This window comes from Sciurus vulgaris, assembly GCF_902686455.1.
Source record: "Sciurus vulgaris genome assembly, chromosome: 10".
In the NCBI taxonomy this organism is placed as follows: Eukaryota; Metazoa; Chordata; class Mammalia; order Rodentia; family Sciuridae; genus Sciurus; species Sciurus vulgaris.
The window spans coordinates 11,544,075-11,569,874 of NC_136470.1; positions in this window are offsets into that span (position 1 = coordinate 11,544,075).

Below are 25,800 nucleotides of genomic sequence, written 5' to 3' on the forward strand. Positions count from 1 at the left end.
TGGGAAACAAGCTCCCTGCCTCCTCTAGCTGCTTTCAGACCCTCAGTCCCCAAACTGTTTGCTTCAGTACATCCTTCAGTTTTATATTTATGACCTATGGAGTTATATTTTTTTAAAGCACAGTAATTTTTTAAAATAAATGATCACTTCTCAGCACTGATGGGAGACTCAAAGCACGACCCTGGGTGGAGTTTAACATTCCTGCTGTTCCCATTCTCATCACCGTTCTGCAATCTCCCTCCGAGGAGTCATTCCCTGGATGTTATCTTGGCTTTATAAAATGCCATGATTAGGACATCAGAATGCTTAGTAGTCAAAAGCGAGGGCTAAATCAGACTGCCTGGGTTCAAATCCCAGACCTATCACTTAACTAGTCATGAAAGCTTGGGCCAAGTTATTTAATGCTTTAAACCTTATTTCCTTCATCTGCCAAGTATTAGAACTTCTAAAGGCTGTTCTGAAGATGAAAGGAAATAATCCATGTAAAAGTACCTCCTGTAGATTCTGGCACATAGTCAGTCCTCAATAAATGATGGCCATTGTTATGGTTGTTATTACTGCTTGGTTAGAATCAAATACCCAACTTTAGAGAATTATTGTATTTTGGAAGTCTCCAGTGGCCTGAATGTCAGAAGAAAGAAATGCCAAGAAATGATTTAAGCACAGTTTTTCAGGGCATTTTTAGATCGTGTGTGCTTAGTCTCGCAACAAATGTGTGCTTCGTTTTGCCTTGATAAACAGTGGAAAAATTGAACCCCAAATTATTGCACACTCTTGGCCATAGACACATGAGGAATCACACTCAGTTGACATCCTCTGGGACACTCAAAGTGCTACCATTTCTTGAACAGAGATTCAGAAGCCAATCCTAAGAAAACCCTGGTTCCTTCATGGAAATGGATATTCTCCATTTCCCAGGTACTGTGGAATTGTTAACACAGCTGTGCTGTTGACCCCAAAATGGCCATCATTTTATGCTCTCCAAAGCACATTGAATGGCATTATAGTGGCCTCAATTTACAGTGGGGTTACATGTCCACAAACCCTTTGCAAATTGAAAACATCATACATTAAAATGTGTTTAATACACCTAACCTACTGAACAGCATACCTTAGCCAGCCTACCTTAAAGGTGCTTGGAAACGTACCTTAGCATACAGTTGGGCAAATCATCTAACACAGAGCCCTTTTACAGTGAAGTGTGGAATAGCCCATGTGACTGACTGTACTTGAGGTAAAAAAACAGAATGGAGGTATGGGGACATACCTCCTCATACCATTGTAGAATCACAGAATCTCCTAAGTTGGAGGCCATCTGTGTAAGCTAAGCCTCTTTCTTTGGAATAATGGTTTTAAAACACAGAGATGGTTTTAATTTGTGGAGTCTTCAATTGGGTTACAAATAAGTTGCCAATTTACTAACAAATTGAGAAAGTTCTATTGCCCTTTCCTGGTCACCCATCCTTCCCTCTCTCTCTGTCTCCCTCCCTCCCTTCCTCCTTCCTTCCTTTTCCAGTTTTAAATCAGTTTTGTCTTTTTAAAGAGTCACTGTTTGGAGTGAAGCTAAGTCTTATTTCCCCATCTTCTCTATCCTCTTTTCAATGTGTTTTCGTCACCACTGTCACATAACATAGATCAATGAGGTGCAGTCATTTCATCCCTTTTTTAATGTTCCTTGTGTTCCAAGGTCATTGAAAAATTTTGGAGAAAGAGCTTGCCAACTCTGTTTTGTTATAATTTTTTCTCTCGTGTCCTCCTTGGTGTATTTCCAAATAAAGAAAGGACATTCTTCTTGTCCTAACCTTTGAAAATAGGACTGTGTAACAGGCTGGCATTTTAGAGTCTTGCCAATGGCAGGCAGTGGAAACAGTCATCTGGTAGGTACAGCTCTAGAGAAGGCTGCTTATTTCACCTCTATAGATCTAAAAGTTTCATTTAGGTCTGAAAGTTAACCAAAAACTTTCATTATGAAAGTACCAATATCCCAGATGAGCAAATCACACTCCCTAAATGCAGGAAAGTTAGCAAGTAAGTTCTTTCACTTTCTTTGATAAGAAGTCGGTAAACTAAAAAGAATTTGTCAAAATTTACATGTGCACCATTGGTCAAATGTGTAAGTTGATTAACAGAGTCTAGTTTTTATTTGGACAAGACATCAGCAATCTTCTGGTTTATGTTTTCTGCTGTTTCATTAAACTTTTCACAGAAATCAATAAGATTCAAAACTCCATATTTTAAATCAAAGTACCTAAGAGCTAGGGAGAACATGTTTTTTTGTTACTGTCCTATTTGGGTGTGATAGAAAGCATAAGGGTTGGTTAAGAGCTGAAAAAAATCATTTCTACCATGTCAGTATCAAAACTTGATATAAAATTTGATACTTACACATGTCATATCAAAATTTTCCTCATTTGTCCCCCTGCAAGACATTTAGCTGCAACTCTGAATCAGGAACTGTAACCTAACTCAATCTGCAAATTAATCAAAAAAGAATGATTTCATTTGTGGCATGTCTGAGTTTGCAGCAGTTGTTATTTTTCTGCTCAACAAAACATTTTCATCAACTTAGAACTATTGTCTCATCCTAGAATTGGGAGATTTATTCTCCCTATATACTGTCACATCTCCTTCTCCACCATGCCCAATTTGAAATTCTTTTCTGCATCTGTGCAGGATGCTCTGTTTGGCTCATTTGCCTCTCTAATCAAGTTGATATGTCCTTCCATCTGCTACTAACATAACATAGTCAGTTAACCTCCTTTTTCAGTGAAGATTGGGGTCACCCTGGCAGTGATACTATAATGTCTATTTTTTTTTATCATCTGAACTCTTAGAAAACATGGCACAACATTCTCTATATTAAAAATCAAACAACTTTACTATTTGTGGTGTCTGTTGAACAAACACCACAGTTAATTCACAGGAAAGTCAAAGATAGACAGTTATGCCCATGGTTACAATGCACACTTAGACACATCATTGAAGTGACATAACAGTGGATTATCCATTATTGTGATTATCCATTACAAGTTATGGTTGGCAACCTCAGCAATCAGAAGAAAAATAGAGATAGCAGCTATGGAGGATGGATAATCTACATTTTATCCATCTACCCCAGAAATGGTATTGCATTTGGTCCACCGTTTGGAATATCATATGGGTTTCAGACTCTTCCCCTAACATTCCATACCAGTCACCAAATTGGTTTTCCAGAATTCAGGACTTTTGGTGCTAAAATTAGGATAATCTCAGACAACCTGAGGTGTCGTCACCCTATCAATGAAGACCAACCATTATTTGGAGGATCCTGGGGAAATGAATGAGAACTTCCTCCTTGAGAGACTGGTTTGAGCTGGTTTCCTCCCTTGATGGAAGTATCCAGGTCCTGCAGGTGGCCCTCTGTCTCTCCTCAGGTCCCTTCCCCAGACCCAGGGACCCTAGTATCACTGTCCTTTGTGACTTTGCCTTTCTCAACCCACTATTTATTTACAATTTATAATTAATTATTACACTTTCCTTTAATTACTCCCTTTTGCATGAACCATCTATTTCTTGCTAGGTCCCTGACTAATACTACAGTTCCAGGGGTAGCCCCAGGAAGGAGCCCATGAAAACAGATTTGGAAGGTTTGGTTACTCTCAGAGTTGTGCTAGAGTTGGCTACTACTAGCTCATAAGAGTCAATTACGTACATCTCTTTCCAACTGTGTGTTCAGTGAAATTATGTTGGTAGCTTGAAATTAGCCATGGTGGGAATATTCATAACACCGAAATTCAAAATTCTATTAATTAGAACTTTTTCTTCCTCTTCTCTTTCTTTTCCCTCCTTCCTTTCTTCCTCACTCCATTCCTTCCTTCTTTCCTTCCTTCCCAGCATACCACTAGTTGCTCATCTATTTGAATTGCCCAAGGATCTCTAGCTTGTCAAGGGCACACGGCACACAGGTCATCTACAGGATGCTGGCCTGACCAGTGGCAGCTCAGGATGAAGTGCAAGTTGAAGGCAAGGTGTAGAGAGTGTGCGATGCTGATTACAAACATCTGGGAGTCGGCTGACTCCTGATGGTCCTGGAGAAGCGTGCTGGAGGGAATGACGAGCGGAACTTGAGCAGAGAAGACGGTGGAGCAGATTGACGGCCGTGTGAACGTGCTTCATCTGGTGTAACGACACTGCAGGTATGTCTGAGAGCCAAGCAAGGCCATCAGTTGCAGGGGGCACCTCCAGGTCTCCAGTGCTAAAGTGAGCGCACTGGTGGGAAAGGAGAAAGAGACATGAGGACGAGGGCTTTAGCACCCAATTCTGCTGAATCTGAAACTCCTAAAGCTCTCTCTTGCTCTGTACCACTTGCAGGACACTTGTCCCCTCTTCAAAGCCTTTTGATGACTTCAGCTGGGGCAAGTGCTGATGCCACATTAACCCACACGCACCCTGACCCTTCATTGCTTCCATACTGAAAATAAGAATTGAATTCCAAAAAAAAGCACAATTGGAAAGAACAAGACCTGCTCCTGGAAGAGACTGTTCAGTAAAAGATTAATAGGACTTCATTCACCATAACCAGCAGGAATCTGAGAAACATGAGCAGAACTTGATGCTAAGGTGTTATACCAATAATTAAAAATGTAAGGCTCAATTTGACCCAAGTTATAGGTATAGGTGTTCTCATTCAGATTCAAGTTTTCTTTTCTTTTTCTTTCTTTTTTTTTGGTCCTTTTTAGTTATCCATGAGAACAGAATTCATTTTGATATAATTATACAAGCATGGAATATATCTTATTCTAATTAGAATGCCAATTGTGGATGGACACAATGATGAGATTCACTATGGTGTATTTATGTAAGTATAAAGGAAAATTATTTTGGATTCACTACACCATCTTTTCTTTTCCTATCACCCTTCCTTCCCTTCATTCCCCTTTGTCTAATCTACTAAATATCTATTCTTCCCCTCCCCCCTGTATTGTGGGTTAGCTTCCATATGTCAGTGAGGACATTCTACTTTTCACTTTTGGGGACTGGCTTTTTTCACTTAGCATGGTAGTCTCCAGATCTATCCATTTACTGGCTCGTATCACAAAAGCATTCTTCTTTATGATTGAGTAACACTCCATGTGTACTACATTTTCTTTCTTTTTTTTTTAAAATACATTTATTAACCAATGTTAACACATTAAATGAATCTATATATTGCTATCAGAGCAGCTTACGAAATGCCAGAATGCGTCATAGAACTGGACAGCCACGATGAGTAATTACAATGTACATAGTGGCTAAGCTCAACACCTTGATATAGCTTTATGATTTGTAGAAAATTTTTAATAATGATTCTTAAAACAATCAATTGTAATTTTACCTAAAACTTTTACAAAACCAGATCACAATCTTTTTTTGATTTTTTTTTTTTTTAAACACACAGTTTTCACACTGTAGTAACTTGGAAATGTGTAACCGTGTCAACAGAGACAAAAAAGCCAAAGTAACACGAATCTCACGTTCATGCAGCTATCAGTTAAATATTACATACTCTGGAATGATCTTACACCAAAAATATTTCCACAATACCTTGCTCTCATATCCATTCATCTGTCAAAGGGCATCTAGGTTGGTTCCATAATTTAGCTATTATGAATTGAGTTGCTATAAACACTGATGTGGCTGTATCACTGTAGTATGCTGATTTTAAATCCTGCGGATATATACCGAGGAGTGGGAAACCTGGGTCAAATGGTGGTTCCATTCCTAGTTTTCTAAGGAATCTCCATACTGCTTTCCAGAGTGGTTGCACCACAGATTCAGGTTTTAATATGAGCTTTGAGCACCTGGGAGTGGACTTAATAGTCTGTCGAGTTTGCTAATCAGAGCCTAGCTTCCATTGTGATTGGTAGTCTACCAGGCCAAAATGCCAGAAATTCCATGAAGTGATGGAGAGAAAGGACTCTAATGGCTGGTGGAAATGGAAATGTTAGAGTGGATCCATTGTACTCATCCATTCACACTCAGAGCTTCTAGGAGGACTTGAAGGTCATGTTCTTAACCAAGAAGTTGATTGATGAGGGACACACCAGCATCTTGAGAAGCTCTGATGAGTCTCTGCTCTGTAAGCTGGGCAATAATGGGGGATGTTGTCATAGACATGGGTTCCCTGACTTCTTCAGTCAGAAGTCAGTGGTAAGAGCCAGGTGGATGCCATTAACCCAAGTGAGAGGAGTAGAGTGATAAATGGAATGTTCCATCAGAGGAAAGTAGGGCAATAACTAAGTGATTACAGAGTCATGAGAAATGAAATAGATTTTCAGCCTATGAGACATAACATATAGGTGGGAAAATCCAATTGTAATCTCCTTTAGAGAGTCTCATGCCTTTTAATCAGTTCCTGACTTAAACCAGATCATGAAATCAGAGTCCCTTGAACGAAGTGGAAGCAGGGACACTTGGAGGAGGGACTCAGCAATGCGGTGATAAGTGCTCCGTGGACTCTCATGCTTCGTGGACTCTCAGTCCCTCTCCCTCCTTGGAAGTTGTCGGATGGGACAACAAGTCCCAACACTGTAATCCTGCATTTGTCTTTTTTTTTTTTTTTTGTAGTGCTGGGGATTGAACCCAGGACCTTGTGCTTGCAAGGCAAGCACTCTACCAACAGAGCTTTCTCCCCAGCCCCCTGCCTTTGTCTTTCTAGTGTCCAGCCCCTGTTCTAAAACTACCTAGGGGTTGTTATCCATTAGCCACCTCATTAGCACCCTGAAAGACAATTATAATTTCAGAGTGTCCAAGGATATAGGAGTTGCATGCCAGGAATGAAGATCGAATAGGTATTTCACATTGTCCCAGACCCATAAGGAGGTAATTAAAGTTACATGAGGTTGTAAGAGTGGCCCTAATCTGAAAGAACTGGTGGCATTACAAAAAGACAGAGACACACCAGAGATCTCTCTTTGCAAATGCACAGGGAAAAAAAAAAAAAAAGACTATATTAGGACATAGTGAGAAGGTGAACCTTTGCAAGTCTTGAAGAGAGGCCTCACTCGGACACACTAATACCCTACTGGTATCTTGATCTTGAATTTCCAGCCTCTAAAACTGTGAGAAAATAAATGTCTGCTAAGCCACCAGTCAGTGGTTTCTTGTTACAGTGGCCTGAATACACAACTGCAGTTGGCTAAGTCGACACATCCTTTCCTGTGGTACTGATTGGTCCTATGGGTGCTGATTAACCTCACTGCTTGTTCAACGGGCTCAAATACAAAGCAGCCATAGTATCATGTGGGGGTTACACATGGCTTCAAACCCTGTGGATGGTCTTTCCCCAGGGCTGCTTCAGCTTCAACTCCTGATACATTTCCAACTTATCAGCAGCAGAGGGTCTATCTGACCCTTAAGATGTCACCAATTCCCAGGGGAATAGAGAGTTGATTCCAATGGTCCCTGCATTAGTTGGGTTCTCCGGGGAAGCATAACCAATAGGAGGGAGAGAAAGATTGATTTTAAGGAAGTGGCAGTTGTAGAAACTGGCAAGTCCAAACTGTGGAGGGCAGGCCAACACGCTGGAGACTCAAGGAAGAGTGGGTGTTGCAATTTCAAGTACAAATTCCAAAGGGCAGTTGGCTGCACACTCCCGCCAGGCTCTCATGTTTCAGTCTGGAGATAGAATTCCTTCCTCCTCAGGAAACCCCACTCTTCGCTCCTCAGCCTGCAGACTGATCGTAGGACACCCGCAGACATTAGGAAGCCACTCTGTTCTACTCAGAGTCTGCTCATTTAAATTAATATCAATCACATATCAATCACATCTAACATTTACCTTCCCAGCAACATCTCGCTGGCGTTTGACCAAACAACTTGGTGACATGGCTGCACTCAGTTGACACATGACAGTGACCCTCACAGCTGCCTCTGTCATAAAGGTGCAGCATTTTTGTCCTTATAAAGGTAGACATGTTCCTGATCAATATTTGTCCACCCTGTTGATGCGTTTCCCAGCACTATCACCTGCATTATCACCTCTGACCAGGGACACGCGTTAGGGTAGAGGACAAGTGATAATGGGCTCATGTCCGAACGCCATTTTACTCAGCAGCTTCAGGCTTCATGGAAGAGTGGGATGGCCCGTTGAAAGCTCAGGGGCAGTGCAGCTGGGAGAGGACAAGCTGGGGGACAGACCGTGGTCCACATCTGTCCTACATGCCTATAAATAGAGCAATATGTGACTCCATCTTCCCTTATTCAGAATGCACTGGAAGGGAAGCCAGCAGGTGGAATCAAAGTGTCCCTCCCACTATTCCACTGCAGGACCCTTTGGAGGCAGGTTTGCCAACCATCCCCCATCCTCTTGGACTTGGAGGGTTTGGAGGTCTCAGTGCCAGTAATGGTCAGTCCAATGGGTCAGCCCCACTAGGCTGATGTGGGTTCTGTCGATGTGGTTAACTTCTAGAGTCGTTGGCTTTAGAGATAGAAGATTATCCCTGATGACCCGGAGGGGCCTCACCCACTCTGTGCAAGGCCTAAGGAACAGACCTGCGGCCTCCCTGAGGAGGAATTCCCTCCTGGGGCTCAGGACGTCAGCTTCTTCCCCACTTCCAGCCTGCCCTTCCTGGCAGCCAGCCCTCAGACTTGCCCAGCCAGCCCCTCACAGTCCTAGAAGACAACGCCTTAGAAGAAATCTTTACATGTGTATACCCTACCTGTGGAACGCTGACAAACACAATGTGCAAAAGGAGAACGCTTTCTGAGTCATAACTCTTAGGATCCTCATGGCACTTAAGCAACAGGTAGAGAAGGGGATCGTGGTGTTGACCTTGGTGACTGATTCCATTAACCAAGAGGCACAGTACTGCGGACCTGAGCGGTTCACTGGAATACTTAGTACTTCCTTGTTCAACGGGCTTAGACCGTGGAAGAAAGATCCTAAGGATTTAAGTCCTTCTGAAACGAAGGCTCAGGTCATCCTTCAGGTAAAGAACTCAGTCTAACTGAGGCTGACGTTAGATAACCTGGAGTGGGGTCCCAGGAAGCTGGAGGAGGAGGTATCTGTGATTGCCAACTCAGATCTGTGGCCTGATCAGAACTATGGCACTTAAAATAAATAAACCACTTTTTTTTTATTAGAGCATTATAGTTATACATTTTTTTGTTAGAGCAGTGTAGTTATACCCAGTCGTTGGGTTCTATTCTATTTGAAATAAGTTTTTAAATGAATTATCCTGTGGTATTTGGCCTGTGGTATTCAGTTACAGCAACAGAAAATGGACTAAGACACTTGTGTTTGCCCCACATCCTGCTCACACTTTTGTAAGGGGTCCCTTTATTAATTTTTTCTTAAATGACTCAGTTTAAGTTGCTTGCTTAAACCCTGAAGGATGTAGGGCTATTTGGGCTTATTTTAGTCCCTGAGTATTTTCCCCCAAATTGTCAAAGACTGGGGAGGACTGTGCATGTGGTGGAGACTGCATTCCTTTCTCAGATGAGACAGCTGAGGCCCAGAGCAAGAGTGGTGAAAGACCAAGTCCAAGGTCATCCAAGTTCATCCAGCCAACAGGGTAGAGCAGGGCCCATCCCAGGTAACCTGGCCAGGTGCTCTGCTAGCTCCTCTGCCTTCTTCTGTCCGTCTGTCTCTGTGGATGACTCTCAGGCTGTTCCAGACGTCGGGAACCCTTCACAAATTCCTCTGCAGTGAAGGAGGTAAAAGCAAAGGTGGATTCCAAGGGCAAGACTGCGGGAACAAGTTTGCTTCCCGAGGATCTTCAGACTGACAGGGAGTAGTGCTATATACCCAGGGCATCGCCACTGGAGTCCACCCAGAGGGTGAGCCAGCTCCTGGTCAGGCCCAGCCCTAACACAGGCAGGGAGTTTTTTTTGTCCGTCCCTTGTGTCCTCTTCTGTCAGCCTCTTGGCCCTGCCTGCCTCAGCCTCCACCAGCTGCACTCAAAGCCTCATTCTTAGGAAACACTGTTAAGATGTCACCTGATAATGGAGAGGTTAACCCAGTTTTCTAGGACATTGTCCAAGCTGTTTGCAATGGATGAGAGGACTCTCTCAAATGTGGGTTTCTGGAAGTTACTACGTGATGAGAGTATAAAGAAAGAGCAGCGTCCTTTCGCTAAGACACCTCCTTCTCCTGAGCCAGAGACAGGGAGACAACCTCCCTTAGGGACATGATTAAAGAGGCAGCTTGATTTTGGTCCTCTCAGGATTCCTTTGAATGTTTGATAGTGAACACCTTCCTCTGCCCCTGGATAAAAGTTTCTGTAGGCTCCAGGAGTTCAGTCGCCACTTTAAGTCCCAAACACTGGATCATTTTCAATATTAGGTCATGCGTGTCACATACTGTTCACAGTCCAGCCTGGATGTGGGGTCAGCCCTTCTCCACCCCAGCTCAGATCTGCTCCAGGCTCAAAGCCATGTGGGCAGATAGGCCTGGCTGGATACTTATCTTTTTGCCCATCTTGCACGTTAACGCCAGTCCTTCTCTACCCTCTGTCCTGCCAGGGGAGGAGCAGAGATAGGGAGGAAGCCACAGGGGACAGAAATGTCTGAGGCTGCTTGCATTTATTAGACCCAATTCTCCTCCTCTCTCCCTCCTCCCTCTCTACTTCTTCCATGTTGTTCATTTTGAAACAATTCCAAACTTTTAGAAAAGCTACAAGAATAATTCGAAAGTTCCTATTGTATACAACATTTTTCTTTCAGGTTGACCAATTATTAACGTTTTTCCACATTTCCTTTATAATTCATGTCCACCCTCATCTGTCACCTGAATCTCACCTTTCTTATTTTTCCCCTTAAACTTCCTAAAAGTTAGTTGCAGACTCAATCTCTTTCTTTACACCTAAACGTTTCAGTGTGTGCTTCCCAAGAGCATGGAGATTCTCTGTTATGACCACAGTACAGTTAGTTGAATTCAGAAAATTTAACTTTGATGTCTAGTTCACCATTATTGGTGGAGTCTAGCATGGATCCTGCAAGGATGTGGCTATATGGTTTGCAAGACTTCAACCCCAACAGCATAGAGCAGAAAAATCAGAAGAGTGAATTTGGAGCTAAAGACAATAATAACTGGCACACTAACAAATTTAAAAGGATGGTGTCCATCAAAAGGATGAAGAATTACAGTGGGTGACATATAATAAGAATGTCTCTTAGAAAACCAGGAGTTGAATTTTCCATGTGGCCATCCTGGTTGGTGGATCCTAGCTGAACGGAATCCAGAGCAACCTTAGACAAGTTGGATGTGCCTCAGTGTTGCCCAAACCTCTGGTTGAGTAGTTTTGGGAAAGGGAAAGTTAGGACCAAGGACTAGGCAGGACATTTCAAAAGGCAATCAACCACATGGCAATAATCCAAATGCCCATCAACACACAAATGGATGATAAAAAAATTTTTTTAAAGTGCATAGACAAATATCCATCTATACCATGGTACTATTCACTCATAAAAAGAAATGAAGTTCTTTATATGGTCCAAATGGGTGAATCTGAAATCATAATTCCAAGTGAAATAAGTCAGGCACAAAAGGGCAGCTCTTGCATGATTATATAATTCCACCTAATATGAAGTATCTAGAATAGTCAAGATCCTACTTGCTAATTGATTAATGAACATCACCTCAATGAGTTGATAAATGAAGGAACAATAGATTTGTCTAGGGCTGGGGAGATAGCTCAGTTGATAGAGTGCTTACCTTGCAAGCACGAGGCCCTGGGTTCGATCCCCAGTACCGCAAAAAAAAAAAAAAATAGATTTTTCTATGCTTAAAAGACACCTGTTTATGTGCATTGATATTAATGCACATAATAGTATTTTCAAAACAATTTGGGCTATAATATATATTAAGATCTAAAAAATGTACATGTAGGCTGATTGTTTAAATGTGAAGTTTAAGTCATAATAACAGATTTTCCAAGTTATTACATAATCTTCCAATTATTACATAATTATGTCAAATATTTTAAATTACTGAATATTTTTTAAAGTAATTAATTTTATCACGACCAACATGGCCACGTGAAAAACTTTTTAAACCCAAGATCAAGTCCCTGTGGCCAAGTCCACTCTCTGACCGCAGCTTTTCTCTCCTTAGTATTCACGGCCCAACTGATTTTTGCTCTCATTTGCATTGTGTAAAATTTTTGCTCTCATTTACGTTGTGTAAAAGGTTTCTGACAGCTTCCTTTCCTGTCTGTTCAGATAAATGCTAGCCTTTGGAACAAAGGAGGAAATTTGTAGTAGGTGAAAATTTACTATTTTGTTTTTGGGGGTTGTTTTTTGGCAATCGACCACTGAGCCACAGCCCCAGCCTTATTTTGTATTTTATTGAGACAGGGTCTCACTGAGTTGCTTAGTGTCTCACTTTTGCTGAGGCTGGCTTTGAACACAGGATCCTCCTGCCTCAGCCTCCTGAGCCGCTGAGGAAAGTTTAGTTTTAATGATGCAGAGGTCAAATTGTTTTTAAACTTGAAATATATAAAAGACTCTAACCCTCTTTTAATTTCTCATTTCTCATAATTACCATTATACTTTACCCTTCACTTCAAATCACAGAATCTTTGAAAGAAACTACAAAATACTGTACATTGAATACTAAAATCAGCAGATGTGCAAGTCCCTTGGGTACAGGGGCCTGGTATTTGCACTTAACCTACACAATCCCCCTGTGCCATTAAATCATTGCTAGATTATTTGCTTACACCCAATACAATGTAAATTCCATGTAAATTGTTGGTGTATTATATTGTTTGGGGAATAATGACAAGAAGTAAAAGTCTGTATAGGGTCAGTAATTTTTTCCAAGTGTTTTGTGAATAGATTTTTTAGCAAATCAGGAAAAATCAATTCTCTCTCTCTGAGCTTTTTTCTCTTCTAGAACATGAAATAGAGACGTGAACTTATAGGACTTAGAAGCAATGACCTGTGACATTTTCACATTTTCTTAGGGGAAGAAAATGTATCCTAGAGAAGGTTAAAAAAAGCCTAAGCCTGGTCATTTGTGCCCATATGTGGCAGAGGAGCTATTAGCCCTGATGAGCTGTGCAGATCAGAACTCCCCAAGCTGGTTCTCTTCATGCCCTGAAATCATTAAAGCAGACTATTTAATTGGTGTACAAAACAGTGACCTTAACACAGTTCGTGGTCACCTTTCCCTGGAATCTTCAACAAAAGATTGGTGAAAACTTCTCTAAACAAACATGATCTTTCCAATGTTCAGTCATATAGAAAGAAGAAATGTCAGCTTCCACATACAGGGTCATTACCTGTCTTTGAGACCTTCCTACTGAAATCCATAGGTGGCATTCAGGGTGGAAAGACCAGATATAACCTGGCAGGAATGATAGCAGAGTATGTTAGTCAGGGAAAGTTATACTAGCTGCAGTCACAAATGCCCCCCAAATAGCACAGACTTAACATAATACAGGTTTATGTCTGCTTGTGCCACAATCCATTTTAGACTGGGAAGTTTTCTTCCAGGCAGTAATGCAGGAACCCAGACTCCCTCCATCTTGTAGTTTGCCATTGTAAACCAATGGTGTTCAGGGTTGCTGTGGAATGGGAAGAAAGAGTATGTGGAAAACACAGGGACTCGGTCGGGAGGCACGTCCAAATGTCATCTGCTGGAGCCGGTTGTTTGGCCCCACCTAAACTCAAGGTTCTGAAAAATCAGTGTAGTTTCTGAAAAACTACATTAGAAGGGGTTGGTAAGTCTCGTAGAAGAATGTAGTTTGGAAGCTCCAACGGGGATTGGCTCAGTGGCAGTGCCAGAGGCACGAGTCCCTGCTGTCCTCAGGTGGTGGCAGACGGCCTCGAGGTGTGCTTGCATTTCGCTCTCAGGCAGGATGCTCACACACACCCTGTGCCTGTCAACACTGACAGCCTTCCGGCGTTCCCTCCGGATCAGGCAGATTTTCTCAACACGCAGAGCCCATTACATGCTTTTCCTTGCAACATCAAAAGCAGCTCCCTCCCTCTGACCTGCCAGATGATGTGCCCAGGGCAGTGACCTGACCTTCCGAACAGGTGAAAAGATCATCTCAGAAAATCCACGTAGATGCCAATTGCTATTGGCCCCCAAAATCTTTAGAGTTCTCCATGTTAACATATGTACTCTTAACTCAGCCCTTGTTCTGAAAGGGGAACTGTGCTTTGCCAGGTAACTTGATGCCCTCTTCACCCAAAGGTCAAGGCTCAGACCCAGCAGTGTGGTGAACTCTGTCTGAGGTCATGCCCTTGCCCTGCAGGAAGGCTTCCACGAGTGGGCATTATACAGACCCCTGGGAGGCAAATTTCCCCCAGGATGCTGACCTCAGCATCCTACAGGGCCCTGAGTCCACCTTCAGAGTGACCACTCTCCAGAGCAGATGCTGGGACAGGCAGGGCAGATGGTCAGATGCTGCACTCTTGTCTGTTGTCATCCTGTTCCAGAAGGACCCAAGATCAGAGGAGTCCAAAACTCTCTTTTGCTTTTACTCTTTTACAGTATCTTTCATGAGTTGATAGATGATTAATGATAGATGGGATGGATGGATGGATGGATGGATGGATGGATGGATGGATGGATAAGACACAGCACAATATAGTAAGCAGCTCCATTGGTGGAATTCTTGATATCCCCTTCCCAGTACTTCATAAATCTATGAAAACAGTGGGGAGGACATCAGTTAATAGCTATTACAACGTTTATGGTCATTACTTTTCCAGTACATGCTTGCCATTCTTCTTTCTCCCAGCTTTGAGCAAGTACGAACTGGGCACATCATATGTGCCAAGGTCCCTGGACAACCCGACTTAACCCAACCTTCCAAATTTGCTTCAGGTCCCATCATCCCTCAAGGACCCCAGGGCTCACCTCACGGAATTATAAACTTACACGCTTTCTCATCTCGTTCTACTCCCTCTACCTAGAGCAGCTTTTCATTTTTTTGTACCTGGAAAAGCTTATTTGTCCCCAGCAAATGAAACCCACTCTGATTGGCTTCCCTTCCTCTAGTACTTATAGTATCCAGGTATCTTAACTATTGGTTCATTGTGTGATTATCCCCCTAGATTGGATCTTCCCTTTAGTCACCTTATTCTTTAATCTTTGTCCTCTTTTGGTACAGGTGATTGAACCCAGGGGTGCTTTACCACTGGGCTACATCCCCAGTACTTTTTAGTTTTTGTTCTGAGGAGGGATCTCGCTAAGTTGCCGAGAATCTTGCCAAGTTGCTGAGGCTGGCCTTGAACTGGCCATCCTCCTGCCTCAACCTCCCGGGTTGCTGGAATTACAAGCGTACACCACCACACCTGACAGTCATCTTACTCTTGCTACCCACCCCTGGTCCCCTAAAGAGTCATTGGCACATATCAGGCCCTCAATTAGTGTTTGCTGAATGAATGAGGATGCTGACATTGGGAAGAGATATCAAAAGACAGAAGGAAGGAAACCCAGAAGACTAATGTTGCCTTCTTCACAAACATGGGTCACACTTGTGCTGGCCTCAAGCAGCCACAAGGGCAGATTGCTCCCTCTTCACACGACTCGCTTCCTCTGGCACCTCATAGCTTTGGAATGAATCAGTCCGGCTAATGGTTCAGTCTTCCCCTTTTACCAAAATGCCTACCCCTGAGAGGCTGTCCCTTTTTGTAAAGAGGCCCCATACTGCAACAGGCCCCATGAGCACCCGATATTCTTATTTCTTGCAGTCCTTTCAGCCAAGGAATCAAAGCAGCATCCCCTTGTTAGTGACCAAGAGGAGAACTGCAGGGTTAGGAAGCGATTAGCACAGCTGCCTCACCGGGCCCGTCAGCATCCTCTCTCAGAGGGTTTGGGGCACCGGGTTTCTTCCTCTGATGAGGCTGCGCAATCCTGCGCTTTCCAGGGGAGAGCAGACAGGCTCGGCCACTGGTCAGCCGCCCCCACCTCGTGGTCCCTGGGTTGCCATCCCTGAGGGGAGAGCCGAGAGCGACACCCTTGGGTGTGTGAGGACCTCGGGGCTCCGAAACTGCTAGGAAGTCATTAAACCTTTGCTGAAAGAGGAGCTCCTTCCCCAGAGGAGAGCAGAGCAGGAGGGTCCTTTACATGTTCTCTCTGAAATGAGAATGACGGGAAGCCAGAGGGTAATGGGAAAAGAGTTTCTATAAAAGATGCTCATTGCATTCTGAGTCAAAATAAGGAGGAATGGTAAAATTCACAGATGAAAACTATTTAGTGTTGCCGTATAGCCCAGCATACCTCAGATGCTGTGTTTTGGGTAGGGCGTTGTACCAGTCCTATGGATCCCAAAAAGGTAATGTAGACAAGTTCAGAGGCGGGGCTTATACTGAAGATCCCACGAGAACATCCTGGGAAATGGTCTCAATGCATACACGTTTCATTTCCCCCCCCCCCCCTTCTCTCCCCCCACCCCTCACACACACACACACACACACACACACACACACACAAACATACACACACACTCATGAACCACTGAGAGAAATAGCTATTGCTTGGTGCACCCCACTTCCTACTTGTCTGGGAACTGCCCCCCATACTCTTAGAGCTCCCACAGGATCTGCCAGTTTCCCACCTCCCTCTACCCACCAGTCTCAGGTGATTGATTGTTCCTGGGGTTGGTTCCTGACCCCAAGGGACCAATTCCTTCCACCCCAAGAAGTGTAGAGCTGGGGCCTAGGGAACCATCCATACGTCTCCACAGCCATAGCTGTGAAGTGTGACCGCAGCCATCCTGCACCCTGCACAAGGTAAACCCCAGCTTTCAGGTCTACCTACACAGAAGAAAGAAGCAGAGACAGAGGCAGAGGGGCGCTCAGTCATTCTGGGTTCCTGGATGAAGCCGTGTCAGAGGCCATGTTCTGTCCTTGCCTCCTGTGTTAGTCGGGTTCTCTAGAGGAACAGAGTCAACAGGAAGTATGATCATAACAAGGGGATTTACTAGATTGGCTTACACAGCCAGAAGCTGGACAATCCACAATGGCCATTTGCAGGTTGGAGAGCTGGAGGAGCCAGTAGCTGTGCAGTCCAAGAGGTAGAAGTCTCAGAACAAGACACTGGAGGCTTCTGGAAACTCCCTGGAGAATCACTGGTAGAGTCCACTTTAGAAGAGTGAAGGAGCAAGAGTCAGATGTCCTCAGGTGACCACAGCAACAATCAAAAGCCCATTTATTAAGAATCAAGCTAGCATCTGCTGCTGCTTCCTTGTTCTTCCAACTTTTATTCCAACCAAGCCACCTTCCTATTGGATGCTGCTGCCCATGCTTAGGGAAGGTCTCCACTTCAGTTTGCTATCCCACATGCCAATCATTCCTAGACACACCCTCATTGACACACCCAGAAGCCTCTTAATCTTTGGTATCTCTTAATCCAATCAAATTGTCAATTCAAATTAATTCAAATTAACCATTAACACCTCCTCTATCTGAATTGGGCAGTGGTTCTCTAGATTTTATGAGCTCTTGCAGTGTTTGCTGTCTAGTTTTTAGATGACCCAGTAGCTAAGAGTTTTTTAGTGGTTGAAAAAAATGCAACATTTTGTGACATGCAAAAATTATATAGGATTCAAATAAAGTTTTATTGGAACAGTCATACTTGTTTGTTGACACATTATTGTGGTTGCACTCACGCTATCACAGCAGAACTGAGTAGTTGCAGCAAAGAACCCCAGGCACCCCAAAATGTGTAAACAGTTTTGACTTTTTACAGATGTCAAGATAGCTGACTCTTTGTAGAATCCAGGGCTTCTAAACTCAGAAACAATGGTGGATCTTTTAAGAAGTCATGAAATTCAGCCGACCTTTTAAAATGTGACTCCTTGCTGCTTAAACTCTAGCATGTGCTAGAGTTTTAGGAAGAGTATTTGGGCAGAGTTTTGGGAAGCATATGTGGGAAGAGTTTTTAACTGAAACTATCATCCTAGGGGTAAAAAATTTAAAAAGAAAATAGAAGGAAGGAAGTTCCCTTCAGCCTTTACACACACGGACGTTCCTCAGTCATTTGTATGTGTAACCAGAAGAAGTAAATGGATTCCCTCAAAGAAGAGGCTCCCATGGATTAGGGAAAGGAGTGGCATTGCTAGCAGCCTGCCTCCCGTCCTGTCACTTGGAAGAACACAGTCCATGCAGCTCCCTGCCTAATGGTAAGTCCAACAGACCCTCAGACATCACACAGCCTGGCCTGTCACGGGCACTCCTTCTGATCTTCTCAAGGTGGGCTCAAGAAGGTCCTAAATTTGCAGCCTTCTACTGTCTCCTGAGATTGAATCCTAACTCAAATAGAATCTTTTGGATTTATTTATTTATTTATGGTGGTGGTGATCAAACTCGGAGCCTTGCATATGCTGAGTGTGTGCTCTACTACTGAGCCACACCCCCAGCCCCAAACAGAATCTTTAAAGTCTAGGGATGGTTTAAATATGGCAAAGTGTTCCTGGAAAATTATCAAGAAAAGAAATAGCAACATCAACGTCTTTCACTGGACTCAAAGAAAAGGGAAACAATCCAAAATAGAGGAGGTGGGAGTGGACTGAATTGGATCCCCCCAAAATTCAGCCAGAACTTTAGAATGTGATCTTGCTTGGAAATAGCATCTTTTCAGATATAACTCATTAAGAATCTCAAAATGGTGAGGTTTCAAGATGGCGGCCTAGAGGGTGGCTGCATTTCATGTTGCTTCAGGACTCAGGATTCAAAAGAGGAGATATTGAGAGACTTGGGACCAACTCAAAGCAGCCGGGTGACTCTCACCCGTTGGGAAGGCGTCCCGGATGGGACGGTGGTCCCGGAATGCAGGGAACTTTGTGAAGTAGAGCTGCCAGCGAGACGCCCCTCCCCCCGCTGGAGCAGTGAACTCGGACAACTGGGAGCGCTGTAAAGGAGGCCGCTGGGCACAGCGCTGGGACTCGGAGCAACCACTGGGGCTCCGGCGGCTGCCCAGGGCAGGAGTGGCGAGGAGAGCTGTGTGAACTCAGGACACGGGGGCCTGCCCTGAGGAGGAGGAGAGGAGCGTGGCCACTTGGGTTCGGAGCGACTGCACCAGAGCTACAGGCGGTTGCCAGAGGAGAAGCTGCGTGGCGAGCTGTTTGGACTCAGACCACTTCTGAACCCCGGGGCCTGCCTGGAGGAGTAGGAGGAAGAGGAGGAGGAGCACGGTGGGTCGTTTGGACTCACAGTGACTGCATTTGCGCTCCAGGAGGCTGCTCAGAGGAGAAGGCGAGTGGTGAGTTGTTTGGACTTAAAGTGACAGCTCCTGAACACAGGGGGGCTGCCTGAAGGAGAAGCGTGGTGGGTCGCTTGGTCTTGAGTGGCCGCACCAGAGCTCCGGGCGGTTGCCCAGAGGACCCATGCAGCAGGTCACGTGGATTCAGAGCCACTCAGAGCGACCGCTCCTGAACACCCGGGGGGTTACCTGGAGAAGGAGGAGGAACGGGGAGGGTCACTTCGACTCGGAGTGATTGATTGCCCAGGGCTACGGGTGGTTGGTGGGAGGAGGAGGCACGCAGTGAGTTTCTTGGACTCCTAGTGACCACACCGGAATACTGGGCGGCTGTCTGGAGGAAGAGGCATGTGGCGGGTCTCTGGGACTCAGAGCGATGTACGGGGCCCCAGGTGGCTGCTCAGAGGAGGGGCCGCATAGCCAGGCGATTAGGTACAGAGCAGGGTCCCAGGATCTAGGAGGCTTCTTGGTGGAAGAGCCGCACAGAGACAGGCTTAGGGCGGAGCGAAGGTTCCAGGCCTGCGGGAAGATTCTCTGAGGAAGGGCAGCCTAAGGAGATTCATCTGCGAAGGGTGAGGCTCCCAGGCCCAGGAGGTAGGACCAGGCCCCTGGGAACTTTGCAGAGGAAGGCAGCCCAGCCCAGGCGGTAGCTGTAAATTGAGGGGAACCTCTAGGAGGGAACTGACCAGCGAGACCTCCCCACCGGGTGAGTCTTCCCTGCCGGGTGAGGTTTCCCCACAAGGACAGTAAAACCAGAGACTCAGGCCCAAACAGGCCTTGCCTCAGCCCGTAGCCTAGGTCCCCTTTGGATGACCATTGGTTAACAAGTGGAGGCACCTCTGCCCACTAGCAGGGAATATACCCCACCTGAAGGACACCACTCCTAGAGAGGCAGCTTCCTTGTGGAGCACCGCATTATCAACTTCCTCCAAGACTTCAGCCTACTGAAGGCTAAGGGGGGATATATATAGAAATCTTCAGGGACATTGTTAGTCAATAGAGGAAATCTGCAATATCTCAGCGGTCCACTGATACCTGAACAATATGAGAAAACAAGGAAAGAAAATGCTGCAAACAAATCTAGATGTTACATCAATAAAACCCAATGACAGCATGGCACAAGAAATGACAGAAAAGGAGTTCAGAATGTACATAATTAAAATGATCAGAGAAGCAAACGATGAGATGAAAGAGCAAATGCAAGCATTGAATGATCGCACCAATCGACAGTTAAAAGAGCAAATACAGGAAGCAAAAGATCATTTCAATAAAGAGTTAGAGATATTGAAAAAAAACCAAACAGAAATCCTTGACATGAAGGAAACAATAAACCAAATTAAGAACTCCATAGAAAGCATATCCAATAGGATAGAACACCTGGAAGACAGAACCTCAGACATTGAAGACAAAATATTTAACCTTGAAAACAAAGTTGAACAAACAGAGAAGATGGTAAGAAATCATGAACAGAATCTACAAGAACTATGGGATATCATGAAAAGGCCAAATTTAAGAATTATTGGGATTGAGGAAGGCCTAGAGAAACAAGCCAAAGGAATGAACAATTTATTCAATGAAATAATATCAGAAAATTTCCCAAATCTGAAGAATGAAATGGAAAATCAAGTTCAAGAGGCTTATAGGACTCCAAATACACAAAATTACAACAGACCCACACCAAGGCACATTATAATGAAAATACCTAACATACAAAATAAAGACAGAATTTTAAAGGCTGTGAGAGAAAAGAACCAAATTACATTCAGGGGGAAACCAATACGCATATCAGCAGATTTTTCAATCCAGACCCTAAAAGCTAGAAGGGCCTGGAACAACATTTTTCAACCCTGAAAGAAAATGGATGCCAACCAAGAATCTTATACCCAGCAAAACTTACCTTCAAATTTGACGATGACATAAAATCCTTCCATGATAAACAAAAGCTAAAAGAATTTACAAAAAGAAAGCCAGCATTACAGAACATTCTCAGCAAAATATTCCATGAGGAAGAGATGAAAAACAAAGAAGCAAATCAGCAAAGGGAGGAATTATCCTAAAGGAATTGTCAAATAAAGGAGGAACAAGTTGTGTCAAACAAATAAATAAATAAAATTTTAAAAATGAACCAAATGACCGGGAAACCAAATCATGTCTCTATAATAACCCTGAATGTTAATGGCCTGAATTCATCAATCAAAAGACATAGACTGGCAGATTGGATTAAAAAGAAAGATCCAACAATATGTTGCCTGCAAGAGACTCACCTCATAGAAAAAGATACCCATAGACTAAAGGTGAAAGGATGGGGAAAAACATACCATGCACATGGACTCAGCAAAAAAGTTGGAGTATCCATCCTCATTTCCGATAATGTGGACTTCAAGCCAAAGTTAGTCAGAAGGGATAAAGAAGGTCATTTCATACTGCTTAAGGGAAGCATAAATCAGCAAGATATAACAATCATAAACATCTATGCCCCAAACAGTGGCTCATCCATGTATGTCAAACAAATCCTTCTCAATTTCAGAAACCAAATAGACCATAACACAATAATACTAGGTGATTTTAACACGCCTCTCTCACCACTGGACAGATCTTCCAGACAAAAATTGAACAAAGAAACCATAGATCTCAATAACACAATCAATAATTTAGACTTAACGGACATTTATAGAATATACCATCCAACCAAGAGCGAATACACTTTCTTCTCAGCAGCACATGGATCCTTCTCTAAAATAGACCATATATTATGCCACAAAGCTAATGTTAGCAAATACAAGAAGATAGAGACACTAGCATGTATTCTATCAGATCATAATGGATTGAAGTTAGAAATAAATGAAAGAGTAAAACACAGAAACTATTCCAACATCTGGAGATTAAACAATATGCTATTATATGATGAATGGATAACAGAAGATATTAGGAAGGAAATTAAAAAATTCTTAGAGGTAAATGAGAACAAAGAAACATCATATCAAAATCTCTGGGACACTATGAAAGCAGTACTTAGAGGGAAATTTATTTCACGGAGCTCATTTAATAAAAGAAGTAAAACTCAACAAATAAACGACCTAACACTACAGCTCAAAGCCCTAGAAAAAGAAGAACAGAACAGCACCAAAAGTAGTAGAAGACAGGAAATAGTTAAACTCAGAGCTGAAATCAATGAAATTGAAACAAAAGAAACAATACAAAAAATTGACAAAATAAATAGTTGGTTCTTCGAAAAAATAAACAAAATTGATAAACCTTTAGCCACACTAACAAAGAGAAGACGAGAGAAAACCCAAATCACTAAAATTCGGAATGAACAAGGAAATATCACAACAGACAGGATTGAAATACAAAACATAATTAGAAGCTATTTTGAAAATCTATACTCCAACAAAATAGAAAATTTCGAAGACATCAACAGATTTCTAGAGACATATGAATTGCCTAAACTGAACGAGGAGGACATAAACAATTTAAATAGACCAATTTCAAGTACTGAAATAGAAGAAGTCATCAAAAGCCTACCAACAAAGAAAAGTCCGGGACCAGATGGGATCTCAGCCAAGTTCTACAAAACCTTTAAAGAAGAGCTCATTCCAATACTTCTCAAAGTATTACATAAAATAGAAGAGGAGGGAACCCTCCCAAACTCATTCTATGAAGCCAATATCACACTGATACCTAAACCAGACAGAGACACATCAAGGAAAGAAAATTTCAGACCAATATCCTTAATGAACATCGACGCAAAAATTCTCAACAAAATTTTAGCAAATCGCATACAAAAACATATTAAAAAGATAGTGCACCATGACCAAGTGGGTTTCATCCCAGGGATGCAAGGTTGGTTCAACATCAGGAAATCAATAAACGTAATTCACCATATTAATAGACTTAAAGTCAAGAATCACATGATTATTTCAATAGATGCAGAAAAAGCATTTGATAAAATACAGCACCCCTTCATGCTCAAAACACTAGAAAAAATAGGGATAGTGGGAACATTCCTTAACATTGTAAAGGCCATTTATGCTAAGCCCATGGCTAATATCATTCTAAATGGTGAAAAACTGAAAGCATTCCCCCTAAAAACTGGAACAAGGCAGGGATGCCCTCTTTCACCACTTCTATTCAACATCGTTCTTGAGACTCTAGCCAGAGCAATTAGACAAACCAAAGAAATTAAAGGGATACAAATTGGAAAAGAAGAACTCAAACTATCCCTGTTCGCTGATGACATGATTATATATTTAGAGGAACCTGGAAATTCCACCAGAAAACTCTTAGAACTCATAAGTGAATTCAGTAAAGTAGCAGGTTACAAGATCAATGCCCATAAATCCAACGCATTTTTATACATAAGTGATGAATCTTCAGAAAGAGAAATTAGGAAAACTACCCCATTCACAATAGCCTCGAAAAAAATAAAATACTTGGGAATCAATCTCACAAAAGAGGTGAAAGACCTCTACAATGAGAACTATACAACACTAAAGAAAGAAATTAAAGAACACCTTAGAAGATGGAAAGATCTTCCATGTTCTTGGATAGGAAGAATTAATATTGTCAAAATGGCCATACTACCTAAAGTGCTATACAAATTCAATGCAATTCCAATTCAAATCCCAATGACGTACCTTACAGAAATAGAGCAAGCAATTATGAAATTCATCTGGAAGAATAAGAAACCCAGAATAGCTAAAGCAATCCTTAGCAGGAAGAGTGAAACAGGGGTATTGCAATACCAGATCTTCAACTCTACTACAAAGCAATAGTAACAAAAACGGCATGGTATTGGTACCAAAATAGAAAGGTAGATCAATGGTACAGAATAGAGGACATGGACACAAACCCAAATAAATACAATTTTCTCTTACTAGACAAAGGGGCCAAAAATATGCAATGGAGAAAAGATAGCCTCTTCAACAAATGGTGCTGGGAGAATTGGAAATCCATATGCAACAGAATGAAACTAAACCCATATCTCTCACCATGCATGAAACTAAACTCAAAATGGATTAAGGACCTCGGAATCAGACCAGAGACCCTGCAGATTATAGAAGAAAAAGTAGGTCCAGATCTTCAACATGTCGGCTTAGGACCAGACTTCCTTAACAGGACTCCCATAGCACAAGAAATAAAAGCAAGAATCAATAACTGGGATAGATTCAAACTAAAAAGCTTTCTCTCAGCAAAGGAAACTATCAGCAGTGTGAAGAAAGAGCCTACAGAGTGGGAGAATATCTTTGCCAATCATACTTCAGATAGAGCACTAATCTCCAGAATCTATAAAGAACTCAAAAAACTCTACTCCAAGAATTCAAATAATCCAGTCGACAAATGGGCTAAGGAAATGAATAGACACTTCACAGAAGAAGATCTACAAGCAGTCAACAAACATATGGAAAAATGTTCAACATCTCTAGTAATAAGAGAAATGCAAATCAAAACCACCCTAAGATTCCATCTCACCCCAATTAGAATGGTGATTATCAAGAATACGAGCAACAACAGGTGTTGGCGAGGATGTGGGTAGAAAGGTACACTCATACATTGCTGGTGGGGCTGCAAATTAGTGCAGCCACTCTGGAAAGCAGTGTGGAGATTCCTTAGAAAACTTGGAATGGACCCTCCATTTGACCCAGCTATCCCACTCCTTGGTCTATACCCAAAGGACTTAAAATCAGCATACTACAGAGATACAGCCACATCAATGTTCATAGCTGCTCAATTCACAATAGCCAGACTGTGGAACCAACCTAGATGCCCTTCAATTGATGAGTGGATAAAGAAACTGTGGTATATATATACAATGGAATATTACTCAGCCATAAAGAATGATAAAATTATGGCATTTGCAGGCAAATGGATGAAATTAGAGAATATCATGCTAAGTGAGATAAGCCAATCTCAAAAAGCCAAAGGACGAATGATATCACTAATAAGTGGAGGATGACACATAATGGGGGGAGGGAAGGGTTAGTGTTAGGGTTAGAGTTTGGGTTAGGGAGGGGGGCAAGTATGGAGGAAGGAAGCACTGTATAGAGGGTAAAGAGGGGTGGGAGGGGTGGGGGGAAGGGAAAAAATAACAGAATGAATCAAACAACATTACTCTATGTAAATTTATGATTACACAAATGGAATGCCTCTACGCCATGTACAGAGAAACATGTATCCCATTTGTTTACAATAAAAAAAAACAAAAACAAAAACAAAAAAAGAATCTCAAAATGGTATCATATTGGATCTTAAAACCAACGACTGCTGTGCTCATAAGAATAGAAGACAGCCATGTGAAGATGGAGACAGAGATTGGAATGATACAGACACCTGCCAAGAAGTGCCAAGGACTCTCAGGAGCTGGGAGAGATGAGGAAGGATCCTCCCCAGAGTCTTGGGAAGGAGTACAACCCTCTGAAAACTGATTTCAGACTTTTCCAGGACTGTGGGAAACAAATTTCTGTAGTTTTAAGCGACAGTGTTTGTAGTACTTTGCTATGACAGCCCTAAGACACTCAAACAGAGGAGGACTGAGTTTCCATTGAAATATGGTGGCAGACTTACATAAGAGACAGGGATAGAGGCAATTATCTATGCAAAAGCCTAGGAAACTCGTGGGCCAT